The following is a 17,341-nucleotide window of genomic DNA, read 5'->3' on the forward strand; positions in this document are numbered from 1 at the left end:
TTTAGACCAACACCTGTGGAGCCTCCACAGGACTGGACTAGGCCCTCTGCATAAGTGAGATAGTTATGTAGCTTTATCTGCTTAAGGGGTCCCTGGCAGTAGGCTCAGGATTCATCCCTTGTGCATGAGCTGGCTTTTTGGAGCCCACTACCTATGGTGGGACACCTTGTACAGCCTTGAGGCAAGGAAAGGGACTTGGATCTTCCTCTCCTGATGGTACCAGTCTCCGTGTACTCCCCAAGAGAAACCTTATCTTCTTATAAGAGGGTTAGGGATGGGTGGGGGGAGGCTGAAAATGCAGGAGGAGGGAAGACAGGAATCTCTGGTATGTAAAATGAATAATAAAATTTCTTAAGAAAAGAAAAAGAACCCATGACAAGGCAAGACAAAAATAAAATAAAATCATTTCCCTACAATGTTGTCTCTCTGGATTTACAAACCACTCATAAAGGTAGGTCCCATGCCCAGTAGTAGATAGAAACACAAAAAGAACTCAGTGACATCTTTGGAGGATCATGATCTCATTATATCTTGTCACTGCATTTTGTTGTCTTTTTCTATTTTTAAACTTACAAGTCCATTGAATATATATTACAACTTCTGGTTTTGTGTTTTTAGGTGAGTACTGTATATATGAGCAAGTATCTACATATATACCTTATGGTTTTTCTTGGGATCTTTTTCTTTGGTTTGTTTTATCATATTTTGGTTAGTTTTTATTTTATTTTATTAGTATTATTTTGATGCTTATTTATTTTTTAAAGAGAGACAGAAGGGTATGGATTCCAATGGAGAGGATGAATGTAGGGAATTTTGGAGGAGTGTGGGGAAGGGAAGACATAATCAGAATATAATTGAATTAAAAAATCTATTTTCAATGAAATGAAAAATATAGTATATCTGATTTAGATACTTATTTGACCTGATACTTTGAATTGAAATTTAGTTCCTCTATATATTTTGAAATATGGTATAGAGTTTTGAAATATCATTTATTTTTTGCTTCTAGGAGGTTAAATTTTGATATATAGTACACTTGGACTCAGAATATTCCTTTTTGGAATGTTTGAAATTATAGGCTCAATTGATTCACATAGGATTTCACAGCAGGTTTGCACAGCATGCACAAAAACCATCAAAGCTTAAAATATAAAATATTCCAGCTGAGAGATGGATACAAAGTCCAATTGATAGGAATTCCAACCACATCCCCATGGTCCCACATGCCAGGTGGGACACCAAGTCATTTCAGCTTAGTCATTTCTGGGTCATATGTCCTGTGAAACCTATGTATGCCGCATGGCTGTGTGGTCACATAATTGTGCGGCTGACCACATGATCTATGCGCACATGTGGAGTAGCCACTTGGGCCTGTGTGTGCAGGTGCCAGCTGGCCCTTAAAAGACAGGCCCGTGTTCTCCCACGCCCTTCTTACATGTGTCCTTCCCTTTCTCTTTGTCTTAATAAAACTCTTGTTAGTGGATTCTGTCAAAGAACGTGGTTAGAAACCATCACTTATCCCTAACTAAAGAGCTATTGCCAAATGAAAATAACTAGGAGAGGGAGTGTCAGTGTCAGATTTTTTTAAGTTAACTGTCCTTGGTGAGCCAACCACTCCCCATTGAAGACCTCAAATCAAAAAGAATGTATGGGCAGCACCAACTAGATTTGGTGTGTGTGTGTGTGTGTGTGTGTGTGTGTGTGTGTGTGTGTGTTTTAAAGTGGTCACACATAGTCGGAGGGCTTGAGAAAGTGAGAATGATTCTATAGGAGTGGGGTAGAGTTAACATGATAAAATACATTGTATGAAATATGAAATTACAAAAAATGAAAATGAAAAAGTATAATAAATGAATATGTGTTGCAGATTGCAAGAATATGAAATAGAGATTAAGCTGTATATGATAAAGTTATACCTAGAAAGATCAAAGAATCCTTCTGGAGGAGAAATCAAATATGAAAGAATATTTGATGTTATTCGGCTTTTAATATATCATCTATTTCCTACTATCAATAAGAATAGGAATAGCTATATCAATTTCTTGTGTACCCACAACTCCTAGGCCATAATGGCAAACAGTATAAACTTCTCAGACCTGCTACTGATCTGAACTAAAGTAACACCCTTACAGAGACAATGCCTAAAGGAGACAGGTGGAGATGTAGGTGCATGGCTTTATTTCTTCTGCAAATGAAGCTCAGGTCCTCCTTTCTCTCTCAACCCAAATGGCATTCCAGAGCAATTGATTCAGAACAAATGGGTTTTTTTTACATACCAGGTACAAAGTAGCTTTGAGTCAGGTTTCCTAGCTCTGAGCAAAGTTACCCCACCCTGCTAGTACATATGGTGGCACAGAAAAATAGAGATAGTTTTATTTTAATGACCTATAGACTAGTTTACCTAATGACCTGTAAGATTGTAGTTTGAGTAAACTTATGATAGACTCACCTAACCACTTAAAAGAATATATTTGGAGCACATAAATTTCCCTTCTGACTTATTCCAGGCCTTATCTGACCTCACCTCCTCTCTTCACTCCCTTTCTGGATTGCAAATGAAGCTGGCATTTACAGCTCTAGTGGGGTCCTTGGAAGCTTTTGTATTGTATTGTAGGAGTCAGGCTGCAAAGAAGACAGAGACCCAGGAGAGGAATGGGAAGGACCAGGATGGAGAGAAAGGAAGATAAAGATAAGAATGAGGCAAAAGGAGCTTAGTTAGAACTAGGATAGGACAGAAGGAAAAAGGATAGAGAGGAGCTAAATGTAAAAATGGAACTGAAACAGTATAGGTAGAATCTTGACTCAGGAAAATAAAATGTATGGATTAAAAAGTTCGTGTACTTAGATTCATTCATTATCATCAAAGATTAGATATTCAGCTGGTTGCAGTTCTTCCTGGACTCTGGGAGAGGACTATTGAGGGGCTGGGCCCCCCATAGCCTGCAATAAATATGTAAACAATTCTCCTTTTCTTTTCTTTTTCTGATTTCTTGACAACCATTTTTTCCCCTAAAATCTGTTCTTTTCATCTTAATGGTTTGAATTTATTACCACAGAATTGTTCACAATTTAAGTTTTTAAAGTACAATGTGTGGTGCATACGAAGACTATATTTTCTTTACTTTTTCATTCTATCTTTTTAAATTCTTTTAACATTTATTGATTCTTTGTGAATTTCACATCGTGTTTCTTGATCTCATTTGTATCTCCCTCCCCTTGTATCAACCCTCTCTCTTTGCAACTCACCCTCCAAAACAAAACAAAATTTAAAAGAAAAACCAAAAATTAAATTAAACCAACAAAACAGAACAAAAATGGAGAATATTCTCATTGTGGAAGCTGAAGTGTGGGCCCATTGAGTCACACAATTTACCCTTAGTCCATTCATCTTTACGTATAAGTGTTCACTGCTATGAGTTAATGCTCTGGTTCTAGTATTGTGCCCAGATCGTGACCCCCAGAGAGACCACCAAAGACGAGCATGCTGGAATGCAAAAGCAAGGTTTAATTCTGGATATCCAAAAGCAATACAAGCCTAGGCAGGGACTTCGTCCAATACATCCAACGCAGTGGAGGCTGGAGGAAGCGCCCACCTGTCTGCAAGCTCAGATTTTAAAGGGAAAAGTCACAAGGTTACATCATTTAGGGGTGCTAGTATGGATACAATTCTGATTGGCTCACTTCTAGGGACTTCTAAAAATTACTTCTAAGGGAGTGGTTGCCTGCCACCATTTCTCATTGGCTGCCCTCAGGTGGGGGCATTTCTGTGGTCAGTTACCCTGGAAACCAGGGAGAGGACATTCCATAGTCTGGCAGGCATTACCTCGTGACTATCTTGTGACTCTGTACTTTTACACTTCCTTGTTTCTGGAATCTGAACTGACTGGTTTCAGTAACTAATGGCCTATTCCTAAAAGGAGAAATCTTAGGCCTTAGTTTTAGGGTGAAAGCATTTTGGTCTTATTTCTAAGATGGCTCATTTTGGTCTCACACTAGGGCTATGGCTTCTGCTACCCTGTTGATAATGGGCTCTCACTGAGACTCCTCTTGGATATCCTGTTGTCCTGTGTTGTGGAGGTCTTGCAGTTTGGGGTCTGTAGGTTTGTCCCCTTCACCTGTCCTAACAGTTCATAGATGAGGTGAGTGTTGGGGTGAACCGACTTAGCACTGGGTCTGGGCCTGTGTAACAGGAATCTTAAAAGGTCATATTAATAAAAAAAAATGGAGTCCGATATTGGGGTGAAAGCTGAAAGATCAGAGAAACAAAACAAGTCAGCCATGTTCTTACCACTATGAAATCTTCAGCCAAAAGTGAGTTCCTGTTTCCTTATGCCTTATACACCTTTCTCTGACCAGACATCACTTCCTGGGATTAAAGGCGCGTGTGCTTCCCAGTACTGGGATTAAAGATGTGTGCCACCACTGCCTGACCCTGTTCCCAGTGTGGCTTTGAACTCACAGAAATCAGTTGGATCTCTGCCTTCTGAGTGACAGGATTAAGGGTGTGTGCCACCACTGTCTGGCCTCTATGTCTAATCTAGTGGCTGGCTCTGTCCTCTGATCCTCAAGGAAAGCTTTCTTAGGGTGCACAATGTATCGCCACAGGCCTGGGTGGTAGCTTGGTTTGTCAGCTAACCAGCTTTCCCTCATCACTATCCTGATGAGTTCTCCAGCACCATCTTGGCTAGCTCATCCAACGCAGGCTGCAGCAAGGAGCAGAGTTATTTCTCCTGTTCTCAGACACTCAGATCTGGCTCACCCGCACTCATACCACCTGGGCCAGTTCTATTGTTTTGCCCAGGCAAGGTGTAGGGCCCTCTCTTCCAATTGCTATATGGGCCATAAGAATGGGGGACACCATCAGCATTCCTGCTTTTTGCCCTCAGGTCTGTCACCCCTACACTGACCCCAACTATAAGGTCAACTCTAGTGTGCTGTCAAGGAGGGGTGTAGGACCCACTCCCCTGTGTACTGCAGCTGGTGAGAGGCTGGGCTCATTCCTACACTTTCACAACCCTGGGGTCAGGTTCCTTGCCTGTTGCAGATTGTTGTTTTTAATTAAGTTTCTATTGTCTTATTTTATCAATAAAGACTTGGGAGCCAAATGCTAGGGTGAAAACCTGCTAGCTCAGAGAGGCATAGAAAGCAACCAGATGCTTCTTCCTCTGCTGTTGTTCCAGAGAGCTTTCCTCTACTCCATCTCAAACAAAAACTACTCTAACTGGATCTCCCTCCATTATACTTCCTGTGCATCTCTCTTTCTCCATCCTCCCAAATTCCTCTTTTTATGTTTTTTTTTCCTATCAACAGGTTGTTTGCTGTGCCTCTTAGCATATGGTTGACTTTATTTAATCCTTTTTTCAACATTCAAGTAGAAAGCTCTTGGATTAAAGGTTTGTATTTGGACTGAGCTACACGATGGATAGAAGCATGTTTTTCCAGTAAATAACACAATCTTGGGAGTCACATTTGATCTTTGTGATCAAATAGCCTGCAACATTTCCCTCTTTTTGTCTAAATAAAAAGGAAAGGTTTTATCTCTAACACAGTAAAACTATTTACAATAATGAAGCTATTTCTGCCAAGCTTTCCACAATGTCCAGCCTGGTTATATTTGGCAGTCTTATGATGAAGTATTCTGAGTTCAAAGTACTGTAAAATGTTCATGTCAGTCTCATATGAATTCAGCATTTGAATATGCTGAGAAGTTTGTAGTCAGAATCAGATCTTTGCATGGTGTTTATCAGTTTAGGGACAATCCTGCCCAGTAGAAGAGTAGAGGTAGGCAATACCACATGACCCCATTTACTCATTTTCCTGGGACATTTTTTTTTTTTTTTTTTTTGTGATGATCTGTCCTTCTTCAGATGTCTCACTTCTCCAATGGTCTCTGGATTCCTTAGTTGGATGCTTTTATTCTCTTGGAAAGATAAAAGTAAAATCCTGCCTGAACCCTAACTTTAGAGGATTCCTTTTTTGGCAGGTTATATCTTTGCTAGGGCAAAATGGTTTTACACAATAGAAAAGTATTATCTTTCAATAAAAAAAAAGTTCTTTTAGAAATTAAATATACCTTATTGTGTGTGGATAAATATACTTATATACCCCATTTTCTGTATATATAAATTCAAGGTTAAAGTGTATTTGATATTAGATCACAAAGGACATTCACTTTGAATTTCAGCCTACCCTTTGCAAGGGGCTTTTAAATAAAATATACTGTAATTCTTAGGCACCTGTCTCTGCTTCCTAAGTGTTGGGGCTAAAGGCATGTGCCCCCCAAGGGCTGGGATGAAAGGCTTGCACTACTGCCTGACTATAAATTCCTTATAGTAACTATTCTCATAGTGTTATACTGGTTTAAATTTGGTTCTCGATTTCCCCTCATTTTTCAGTGTTAGGAGTAAATGTTCAAGTTTTTCAAATGTTTAATCTAACATTCTTGCTGATTTATTCTAAATTTGTTCCCTGAAAAATTTCAAAACTTTAGTCTCAATTAAACATGATGATAATTTGTCCATTATTTCATTCATTTGTCTTTCTTGCCTGTATGAGCTACATAAAATTTGATGTTTTTGCTAAATTTACTAGGTTTTATCATTTTCATTTATGCCTCCCATGACCAGATATCTTTGCCATTGATCCGTCAGTTAGTGTTTTTCAATTTTGCTTAACATATAGCTATATCATATCACATGCACCATGAATTGGAGAAGATAGAGATTTTCCTTTTACTTACCTTATGTTTGTCTTATAGTCAATAGTCCTCAATGTGGGAAGGCACAGACCCCTGTGCTACTAAAACCTGGCCACAAAATTAACTCAGATAGGTATCTGCTCCACTGTAATACCTTTCCTTCTATGGCTAAGCCTGTGAAGGACTCTACCTTTGAACAGATCCAATCCATCATTGTAAGGGATGCTCTTATGTAAGGCAATGTCCAAATTTGTTTTTCAAAGAGAGAATATTTATTTTTTGCATATGGAAAGCATTTGCAATAGAAGCCAACAGGCAAATGATGCTGGACTCCTTTTTTTGCTTTATGAAGGATTCCCAGCTGCCAATTCACTAATAAATATATTAGAGTATCAATTAGTTCAATATTGGTTAGGGTTGCATGCACGAAGAAGAGCAAACTGTCAGTTACAAAAGCTGCTCTTTGTTCCTAACCCTATTAGAAATCATGTGCCTTTCCAGTAACCCTATAGAGGGTTTATAATAATCTGCAAATAAGGTATGTGATTTTTCTAGTGTGCAAACATACTGATTAGGAGCTGTATATGAGGTTTGTTTCTGGGTGATGGGATAAAAGGAATGTGTTACCACCACCTTGTTTATTGTAATGCTAGAATTTAGAAAACAACTAACTTATAGAGGTCCAGCTGTCTCTGCTGGAATTAAAGGCATGGGCTACCACTGTTATGTTAGCTCCAAATCACTCCAAATCTTAGGGATTTAGAAAACAAGTTTAAAATGTAGTAACCCTTTGAATTCACATAAAACATTTTAAATCTCTTAATTGTGTTTCTTTAATACCAAACAATGAAAATATCCTTTTTATTTAAGAAGAAAACTCAAGAGCTGATGGCTAAGATGGCATGGGCCATGTGGCAATCTGTAGTCTAACATTTTAACATGGAATTAAGGCATGTGGTTAAAGAAAACCCATTTTTTTCCTTTCCTGCCAGTGAGACAAGTGTGTCTTTGGTAAATTGTCATTTGAAAATATTTTTATTTTATTTTTTTTTATGCTTGATCAAATGAAAGTCATTTGTTACTTTTCATAAGTTTGTCTGGATTGAATGACCAAGCTATCAGATAAACTCTCTGTTATTTATCACTTCTCCTTTATGCAGAAAGTTCTTGTTCAAATATAATCTTTATAAATCTCGATGGTAACCACAGCTTTCTCTTCTCCTGCAGAAACAAATGTATAACCTCTTCCTCAATGTAACACATAGTCTTGTTTCCATTCTGAGGTCACATATTTTTTAAATACACAGGCTGATCTAATTTAGCAGGTTTTTTTTTTTCTACTATTCTCTCCATGGCAGTTATTTATTTCTCATTAGCATTTAAACATATTAAAGTTAACAAAGCAATGCTTAATCCATCTCTGGGGATCTTTATTACCCTTTTCTGTTTATTAAGCATATCTTTTAAAGTGCAATTAGAACTTTCTATAACTGCTTGTCCTGTAGTATTGTATTATACACCTGTAATATGCTTTATGTTGTAACTTGAAAAAAAAAACTGTTTCATTTTACTAGTGACACATGCTAGAGCATTGTTAGTCTTAATTTATATAGGAGTCCCTATAATATTCATAACTTTTAATAAATGTTTAATATATAATCGACCTCTTCAGAATTTAAAACACTTGCCCATTAAAATCCTGAATATATAACTAATGTATGGTGCACATAGTTTAATTTTCCAAGCTCTGCAAAATGAAACACATCCATTTGCCATATTTCATTTCTTTTGGTACCTTTTGGGTTACTTCCTGCAGGTAATGGAATTTGATTACAAAAAGAGTAATTAGGAAATTTCTTTAAAATTTCCTTGGCTGGTTGCCAAGTGCTAGAAAAATCTTTCTTTAAACCTTTGATGTTAACATGCTGTTTCTAATGAAGTCTAAGGCTTCTAGCATATTTCCTATTAATAGATGATCAATTTCATCATTACCTTGTACTAAAAAGGCCTGGTAAACCTGAATGGATCTGATTTGTGTTATATAAAATGGATGATTCCTATTTCTGATTAATTGTTGTAGTTGAATAAATAGGAAAGTTAATTCTGAGTGATCCAGAATAAGTTCAGTGGTTTCAATATATAGCATCTCTTTCTGCATTTTGAGAGTCAATAACTATATTAAGAGATTCAGGAAAATCTAATAATATAATTAAAAATGGCATATAGCTCTGATGATTTTTAACTGAATAACTTATTTTTCTTGATTTATTTGCATACATATAGAATGCAGGGGCTCCAGATATTGGTATCCCTTTTACTATATGAGGATGAATCCAATTAGTTATTTTTACACACCAAAGTCTCATGATTTTGGAATAGTTGTTGCTAATCTCTACAAAAAAAAAGTTACTGAGAGCTCTTTAACATTGGTCAACTTCTTCCCATAAGGAGGCAATTTCAGCATTAGTAAAACATTTCACAATTTCTTCTGCAACTACACCTGCTATTTTACAAAATCTCATTTTCCTTTTCAGAATCAGTTCAGAAGCCCTTTCTACATATGTCTTTAATTTTTTTAATTCTGTTTGTGGGCTTAAATATCCATTATAAGATATTATCTTTTTCCTGCAGAAGAATTCCTATGGGAGAATGAGCAGAAGGCAAAATAACTAAAATACAACCTAACTTTAGATCCAAGTGATCAACGAGTGCATCCCATAATTTATTTTCTACAGGAGTCAATTCTCTCTCATCCTCAGCTGATAATTTTCTTGGACAATGTAAGTCCTTATCACAAGTAAGATATTATCCATATAATGATACATTTTATGTTGAAGAAACTGTTTACAAATTATTTCTAGTGACTGCTGTACAAAATATTGACACAAGGTTGGATTGTTTAACATTTCTGTGGAAGAATTTTCCACTGAAACCTTTTAATAGGTTGAGCATTATTAAAAGTAGGCACTGTGAAGGCAAATTTTTCTTTACCCTGTTATTGTAAAGGTATAGTAAAAAAAGCAATCTTTTAAATCAATCACTACAAGAGACCATTATTTTTTTTAAGTAATAAAGAAGGCAGGGGAATACCAGGCTGTAAAGAACTGAATCATTTTATTTACGCCACTTAAATCTGTTAACAGTCTCCATTTTCCAGATTTCTTTTAAATAACAAATATAGGAGAATTCCAAGGACTGGTCGAGTCTTCAATATTTTGATCATATATTTGCTCCTGTACCAGCTGTTCTAGTGCCTGTGAATTTTTGAATACAATGGCCATTATTCCACCCACACTGGTTTGCCAGATAAACATTTTGAAGATAGGAAGGTTGGTATCTTTGAAAGACCAACAGCAGCTGTTGTGTCCTGCTTATGTACCACCTGAATGGTTTGTGACTGTTCTAGATAATACCATTTAATATTTTCCTCAGAAGCATTCTTTTTTATGATTAATTTCTGATATTGGAGGGGTTCACAATGTGATTAAAAATTCTGTAATAGGAGGTAGCAATGAGTGGAGGGGGGAGGGCATCTTTCCCTTATCCATGCCACCACATGGTAGAGAAGGGGGTGGGTCAGCTCTGTTGCTCTCCTATCCTCAGGTCCAGCTCATTTCTGCCACATGAGGACAGGGTCAGTGTAAATGGAGGCTTTTTCTGACCTGCCCCCCTGTCCTGTAGCCCCTTTCCAAATTATCACACAGAGGTTTATATTAATTATAAAGATTTGGCTGATGGCTCAGACTTATTACTAACTAGCTCTTACATTTAAATTAACCCATTTCTATTAATCTATACATCACCACATGGCCAGTGGCTTACCAGCTCTTTGGCATCTTGCTCCTTGGGTGGCTGGCTTGCACCTGTTCTGACTCTGCCCTTCTCTTCCCTGTGTCTCCATTCCCCACTCAGACTTATTCTGTCGGGCTATAGACCAAACCAGCTTTTATTATCAACCGATGAGAGCAACATGCATTCACATTGTACACAAAGGTCTTCCCACAGCAAGTCAGCTCTCGTTTGCTACCTAGGTGCTGCAGTCAGTGAGGGGCAGGGCTATTTCTCCCACTCTGGTGAGCCCAGGGCCAGCTGTCTCACCTGCTGCAGGTAGTAATGGCCTGGAAGGGCATCTTTCTCTCATCTATGACCCCACATGGCAGATGGGGGAGCGGTGTGCCCTCTCCTTGCTCTCAAACCCTCAGGGTGGGCCCACCTGTGTTCCTGAAAACAGGGTGCTCTCTAGTGTGTAAGTGTGCTGTCCAGGTGAATCGCACACCTATGGAGAGGTATGAGGCCATCTTTTCCAAGTGCAGGGGCCAGCTCTCCTCTTAGGGGCAGGATCAGCTTTACTGCTGCAGTATCCAGTGAGGGGTAGGGCCAGCTAACCCAGAGCCGGTGAAGGGCAGAGCTTGCACAGCCCTTGGATTTCCACACACATGTTTCCTATGAACTCCTGTGCTAACACGGGCCCTGTACACCAGCACAGACCTCAGCTGTAGCAGGACCATGAACTCAGAAATGGTCCACAGCAGCAACTCAGCCTAGAGGGTCACCATGCCTCTAGTGGTCGCACAGGCCACTGAGATTGGTATGGCTCTGGCATCAGCATGGCCCTCAGACACCAACATGGTCTCAGGTGGCTGACCAGACCCTGGGCATCTTGGTGGGGACAGGAACCATGGACATCACCCCAGACTGTGACTGCTGCAGCACCTCAGATATGGCCCTGGGCAGCAGCTCTGGCTCAGACAACACCATAACCCCAGGTGAATGTGCAGGCCACTCAAAGATGCTTGGCCTAGGCAACTGCCTAACCCTAGGACACCAATGTGGTCACAGGCTACAGTCTAGACACTGGGCATCTTTGTGGCCTTTGATGGACAACATCACAGAGCCTGGCTGTGGTAGAAACATGGACACAGACATGGTCTTTGGAAAATGCTTAGGCCAGAATGTCACTATGGCCCCAGGTGTCAACACAGGGCATTCATGTCTGCATTACCCCCATGACAGAGTGGTCCTTGGATACTAACATGGCTCCAGATGGCAGATAAGACTCCAGGCCTCTGTACAGCCCTTAGTGGCAACAGAAGCTGCAGACATCAACACAGGCCCCCTTGGCTACTTCAAGACCTTGTAACAAGACTTGGCCTTTTGCAATAGCCCAGGCCTGGATATCAACTTGGACTCAGGTGGCTAACAGGCCATTCAGATCAGTTTGTTCTTCACTACCCTCAAGGCTTTGCTTCCCTCTCCAGCCCATAAACATTTCTGTCTGTCATAATGTTTCCCTGGCATCAGGAGCTCCTGGTTGAGTCACAGTGGGTGGTAATTGGTTGAGTCCTTCCTGCCCCAGCCACAAGGCATGGTGCAGAGCTGTTGTTTTTCTTCTCTCCCATGCCCAGACCTAGAGACCAAGGGTGGCACTTGGTATGATGGTGACTGACCATGGTCGATTGTTCCCCCTCCCTCCAACTAGGGAGCCTCATAGGGGGTAACAATCCTGCCCTCTAATAGCTCAGGCATGAAAAGTTCAGAGTGGCTTCTGGTTGGTTGTGCCTCCCCAAGACCAGGAAAAAAAAAGACATAAAATATTCTAAGCCCTTACAAATATTTACAATATATTATCTGCCAAGATCTAATATGGAGTATGTTGTTAAGTTTTTCAAACACACACGAATAGATTGTGAAACCCTAGGCTGTGAGGCTCTACAAACATCAGGCAGATCAAAGAGGTGTTATGTCTTATGCATGCTACTGAATATTGTTTCACTTTTTCTAATAAAGAGAGGATTGTGAATTGAGCAACATAGGTGTAGATCAATTTCTAATATTAGTAGTATCATATTTCTTTCTCATTCATTGGCATAGAAGATAGAAATATAATTTCATAGATTAAAGGGAAAGCTAAGAAATTCAGTTGTTAAAGAAAACTATATCTCTATATGTAAAATCTCTGATTCATAAAATCACTATACTTTTAGACAATTTTGAACACTCTTTCTTACATAATGACTATGTTTTATGAGAGTATTATGTTTGATATTCCAGAAGTAATAAATGTTTTGTGTGCATAAATTCATGATTATTCTGTGGGGTGTTGATATATTTACGTATGTGTTCATCTGTGTATATGGTGTGTGTGTGTGTGTGTGTGTGTGTGTGTGTGTGTGTGTGCACGCACATACATCTTTACTTGTGAGTGGAGAACAGTGGTTGCTGAGGGTGTGTTCCTGTATCACTCTTAATCCTGGTTATTAAGACAGCCTTTGACTCTCCACTTTTTGGCTAATGTGGCTGGATATTAAGTCCCATGATCTTCCTGATTTCAATACAAACCACTCCCAGCATTGGGGTGAAGGCTCTCTATTTACATGTTTCAAAATTCAACTTTAAATATATTAGGTTTGCATTGCCTTTCATTCTTTTAAAAGTTTTAAGCAAAAGTAAAAAATAAAAATAAACACTGTGTATTTAGCAAATACTTCCTTGGGGAATATTTCATGTAAAGAGTGAGTTATAATCAAGAGAGAATATCTTTTATTCAGAGGTTCCTATTCTGAAGGTACTTGTTTAGGAGTACAAAGGTAAGCACACACATGTAGTATTTATCACAATATCACACATGCACACACACACACACACACATACACACAAAATTACATATGATGGCCTGTACAAACTTGTGTATGTTGGGGGGCACAGAAAAGAAACTTGTTTTTTTTTTTCTTTTTTTTTTTCTGTGAATCAACTTTCTTCAGTTTTTTTTTTATTTCAAAATACATTTATTTTTTTCTTTTTACAATACTATTCAGTTCTACATAACAGCCACAGATTCCCTTGTTCTCCCCCTTCCTGCCCTCCCCTTCCCCCCCAGCCCACCCCCCATTCCCACCACTTCCAGATCAAGGCCACCTCCGAGGACTGAGATCGACCTGATAGACTCAGTCCAGGTAGGTCCAGTCCCCTCCTCCCAGACTGAGCCAAGCATCCCTGCATAAGTCCCAGGTTTCAAACAGCTATCTCATGCAGCGAGCCCAGGACCTGGTACCACTGCCTAGATGCCTCCCAAACAGATCAAGCCAATCAACTGTCTCACCTATTCAGAGGGCCTGATCCAGTTGGGGGCCCCTCAGCCTTTGGTTCATAGTTCATGTATTTCCATTCGTTTGGCTATTTGTCCCTGTGCTTTATCCAACCTTGGTTTCAACAATTCTTGCTCATATAAACCCTCCTCTTTCTCACTAATTAGACTCCCAGCGCTCCACCTGGGGTCCTCGCTGTGGATGTCTGCATCCAGATTCCTCAGTCCTTGGATGGGGTTTCTGGCACAACTATTAGGGTGTTTGGCCATCCCATCACCAGAGTAGGTCAGTCCCGGCGCTCTCTCGACCATTGCCAGCAGTCTTTTGTGGGGGTATCTTTGTGGATTTCTGTGGGCCTCTTTAGCACTTTGATTCTTCCCAGAAAAGAAACTTGTTGATGTGAACAAGCCATTATTAGAGAAGGTTTTTGTTGTGAATAAGAGAGAGACCGTTCAGACGCATGAGAAGAGTCCAGAGCAGAGAGAAAGGGAAGCAGAATGGACATGGCTAGGGCTATGTGAGCAGGACAGTGTGAGAGAATAATGGAGACAGCAAAAGATGCATAGAGAGAGGATAGGAAAAGAAGTTAGAGTAAGTGATTAAATAATGAGAGAGTAAGTATGGGAACAACAGAGAATAGCAATGGGGTTATAAGGAGGGTGAGGAGCTGTAGGGAGGGAGGGGACAATAGACTGGTGTGGGGCTTTGAAATAGGTACTTGTGTGTAGAGATTGAGGGATTCTGGAGGCCAGCACGAGCTTTGATGGAGAGCTCTAGGCATATATCGATGGATCCATATTCCTCTTTTGCCAGAGGTAAAGGAAGTGAATCCTTTAGGCAGATGGGAACCAGTTTTACAAATTCCTGAAAAATGCTGGCTTTCATCTAATCTCCATAAATCTTCTTATATTTGGGTTGGTTTAGGCCTAGACACAATTTTGGACTGAGTCAGTAAGCCTGTCCTTTTGAGGGGAGGATTGGGGTGCCCTTTGGACCTGACAGTGTTTATATTTTATATTTTTATTTTCTCATAAAGTGAATGCATTCTACTTTTTTTTTTTTTTTTTGGTTTTTTGAGACAGGGTTTCTCTGTGTAGTTTTGGTGCCTGTCCTAGATCTCACTCTGTAGCCTACGCTGGACTCGAACTCACAGAGATCCACCTGGGTCTACCTCCTGAGTGCTGGGATTAAAGGTATGTGCCACCACTGCCCAGCTGAATATAGGGATCTTAAAACAATAAGCAGATACCAATGGAGAATGGAAGAAAGTTAGGTCTGAGGCAACTGCAACTATATAAACAGGAAGCATGGAGGAGCTAGGATTAAGGCCAGGGCAAAACATGCAACACTGTAGAACTTCAAAACAGCAATGGTACATTTAAGATCAAGATTCTTAGAAAAGACTTTTGAAGGATAATATCTAACAACATCAAATATTCCAATACTTAATATTTTAAGCAATAACTGTGTCTTATCATTATTTTGCTTACCTATAAGTTTTAATGTTTTATATCTATCAATTAAATATGAAAATATTTTGTTTACACAGCCCATAGTGACAATAATTTACCTCAATCAATCTTTGTTTTGGCATTTCTATTGTTTGAGGGATTTCTGTACTTTAGAGGGGGAAAAGTCTTTGCAGTAGAAAACACAATTAACATGGATATTGAGTAGAAACATGGAACACTCTTGTTGGGTTGAAAGTTTATCCATTCTAACACTTTAATCTCTACTATCATAAAGTCAAATAATCAAGGCCACAGATGTGTAGAGATGGCAGTCTGTCTTCTGTTTTAGTATTCAATACAACTCTTTCCAAAGGACCTGTTTTGTATCCTAAAACTGCACATATGAGGAGTGAAAGCAAAGGCTGCTGGCAAATGGTTTGCAAAGTCAAGTACATCTTGAAAGTTTCCTTTTGTTTGATTGAGGATTTTTCTGTTTACTAAGAAAAAAATTGCTTTTGGTACTTTAAATGTGATCACATTGTTTAGAGATGGTTCCCCAGTGTCCTCAGTCACAGATATGTATCTTAGATGTCAATGGAGACTGTGTTAATCCTTCTTTTTCAGAAGAACATGCCCTTGGCACTTCTATTCAGGATTCAGTGATGCCATTTAATTGACAGTCTAAATTTACAACAGGCAAAGCCTGTATTCTTAATCCCCAAACTATATTTATGCCTCTTGTAAGTCATAAGCAGGCCAAGGACACTAAAGTCTTAAAGGTTTTAATAGGCAGTGGGATCTGGAATATATATGAGTTGGTACATGTGCAACCCACTGAGAAATAACAGTGGTGTACAGAAATATGGTTTTATTTCTTGATCAGTATAGGTAAAATCGTTCTTTATTTCCCCTCTTTCATTATGTATCTGTAGTCAGTGCTGTGAAACCCACTGACAGCAAATCCCTAGGAAACTAGAGTTTGAGAGGAAAGAAATTGTTTGCTTTTAGGGAAATTGCAAGTACCTCCCACAGCTTTTGGGAAACAACATGTAGTCCACTTGTATTGAGTGTAATTTTTTATTAAGGGCCATTTTTTTTGTCATTATTTGCTTATGATAGAATTGAAAACTTTCTCTGAATATTCAAGGGAAGGAGAAAATTGACAGAAACAGGCCCTGTTATGGTAGTAAATAACAAAAATCAAGAAATGATACCAGTTTAATCTCTTATGTTCTAAGATCTAGAAGAATAAAATAAAAACTAATTAGTACAAATAATGAGAAAATAATTCACCAGAGAAAAACGCAACCATAGTCATACTTCAAAATCTAGTACATATTATGAAATATAAGAAAGTTTTCATGATTTTCCAATTTTTGTGTTGCATGGATTTTAATGTTTATTTCCATATTAGGGATGTGTGAAAGGAGATGAATAGGGACTTATACCATGGTATATACTTATTCTTTCTGTGGGAGACTTAGAAATGGAAAATTCTGTCAGATGATGAAAATAACATCGGCATTTTAAGGATGCCTTAGTTATCTGAATATGTAGAAGAAAACAAGACAAAAGTCGTAAAATTTCAGCAGCAACAGCTTAAAATTATTTTTGATGAAAATTCTAAGATTTGTAGGTTACTGTGTGTTGTGTAACCAGCCAGCAAAACATTGTCATAGAGAAGATAGATGCAGAAAATATTAGCAAATCATACTCTGAAAGCTTTAAGAAATTTAAGGAACTTAAAAAACCTAAGTAGGCTGGGTCGTGGTGGCACATGCCTGCTGTATAATATCGCTCTGTATAAATAAAATGCTGATTGGCTAGTAGCCAGGCAGGAAGTATAGGTGGGACAAGCAGAGAAGAGAATTCTGGGAACAGGAAGGCTGAGTCAAGAGATGCTGCCAGCCATGAGAAGATGTTAAGATACCAGTAAGCCATGAGCTATGTGGCAATTTATAGATTAATAGAAATGGATTAATTTCAGATATAAGAACAGTTAGCAAGAAGCTTGTCATGGCCATACATTTTATAAGAAATATAAGTCTCTGTGTGTTTACTTGGTTGGGTCTGAGCAGCTGCAGGACTGGTGGGTGAGAGAGATTTTT

Source organism: Peromyscus leucopus, chromosome 13, assembly GCF_004664715.2.
Source record: "Peromyscus leucopus breed LL Stock chromosome 13, UCI_PerLeu_2.1, whole genome shotgun sequence".
Classification (NCBI taxonomy): domain Eukaryota; kingdom Metazoa; phylum Chordata; class Mammalia; order Rodentia; family Cricetidae; genus Peromyscus; species Peromyscus leucopus.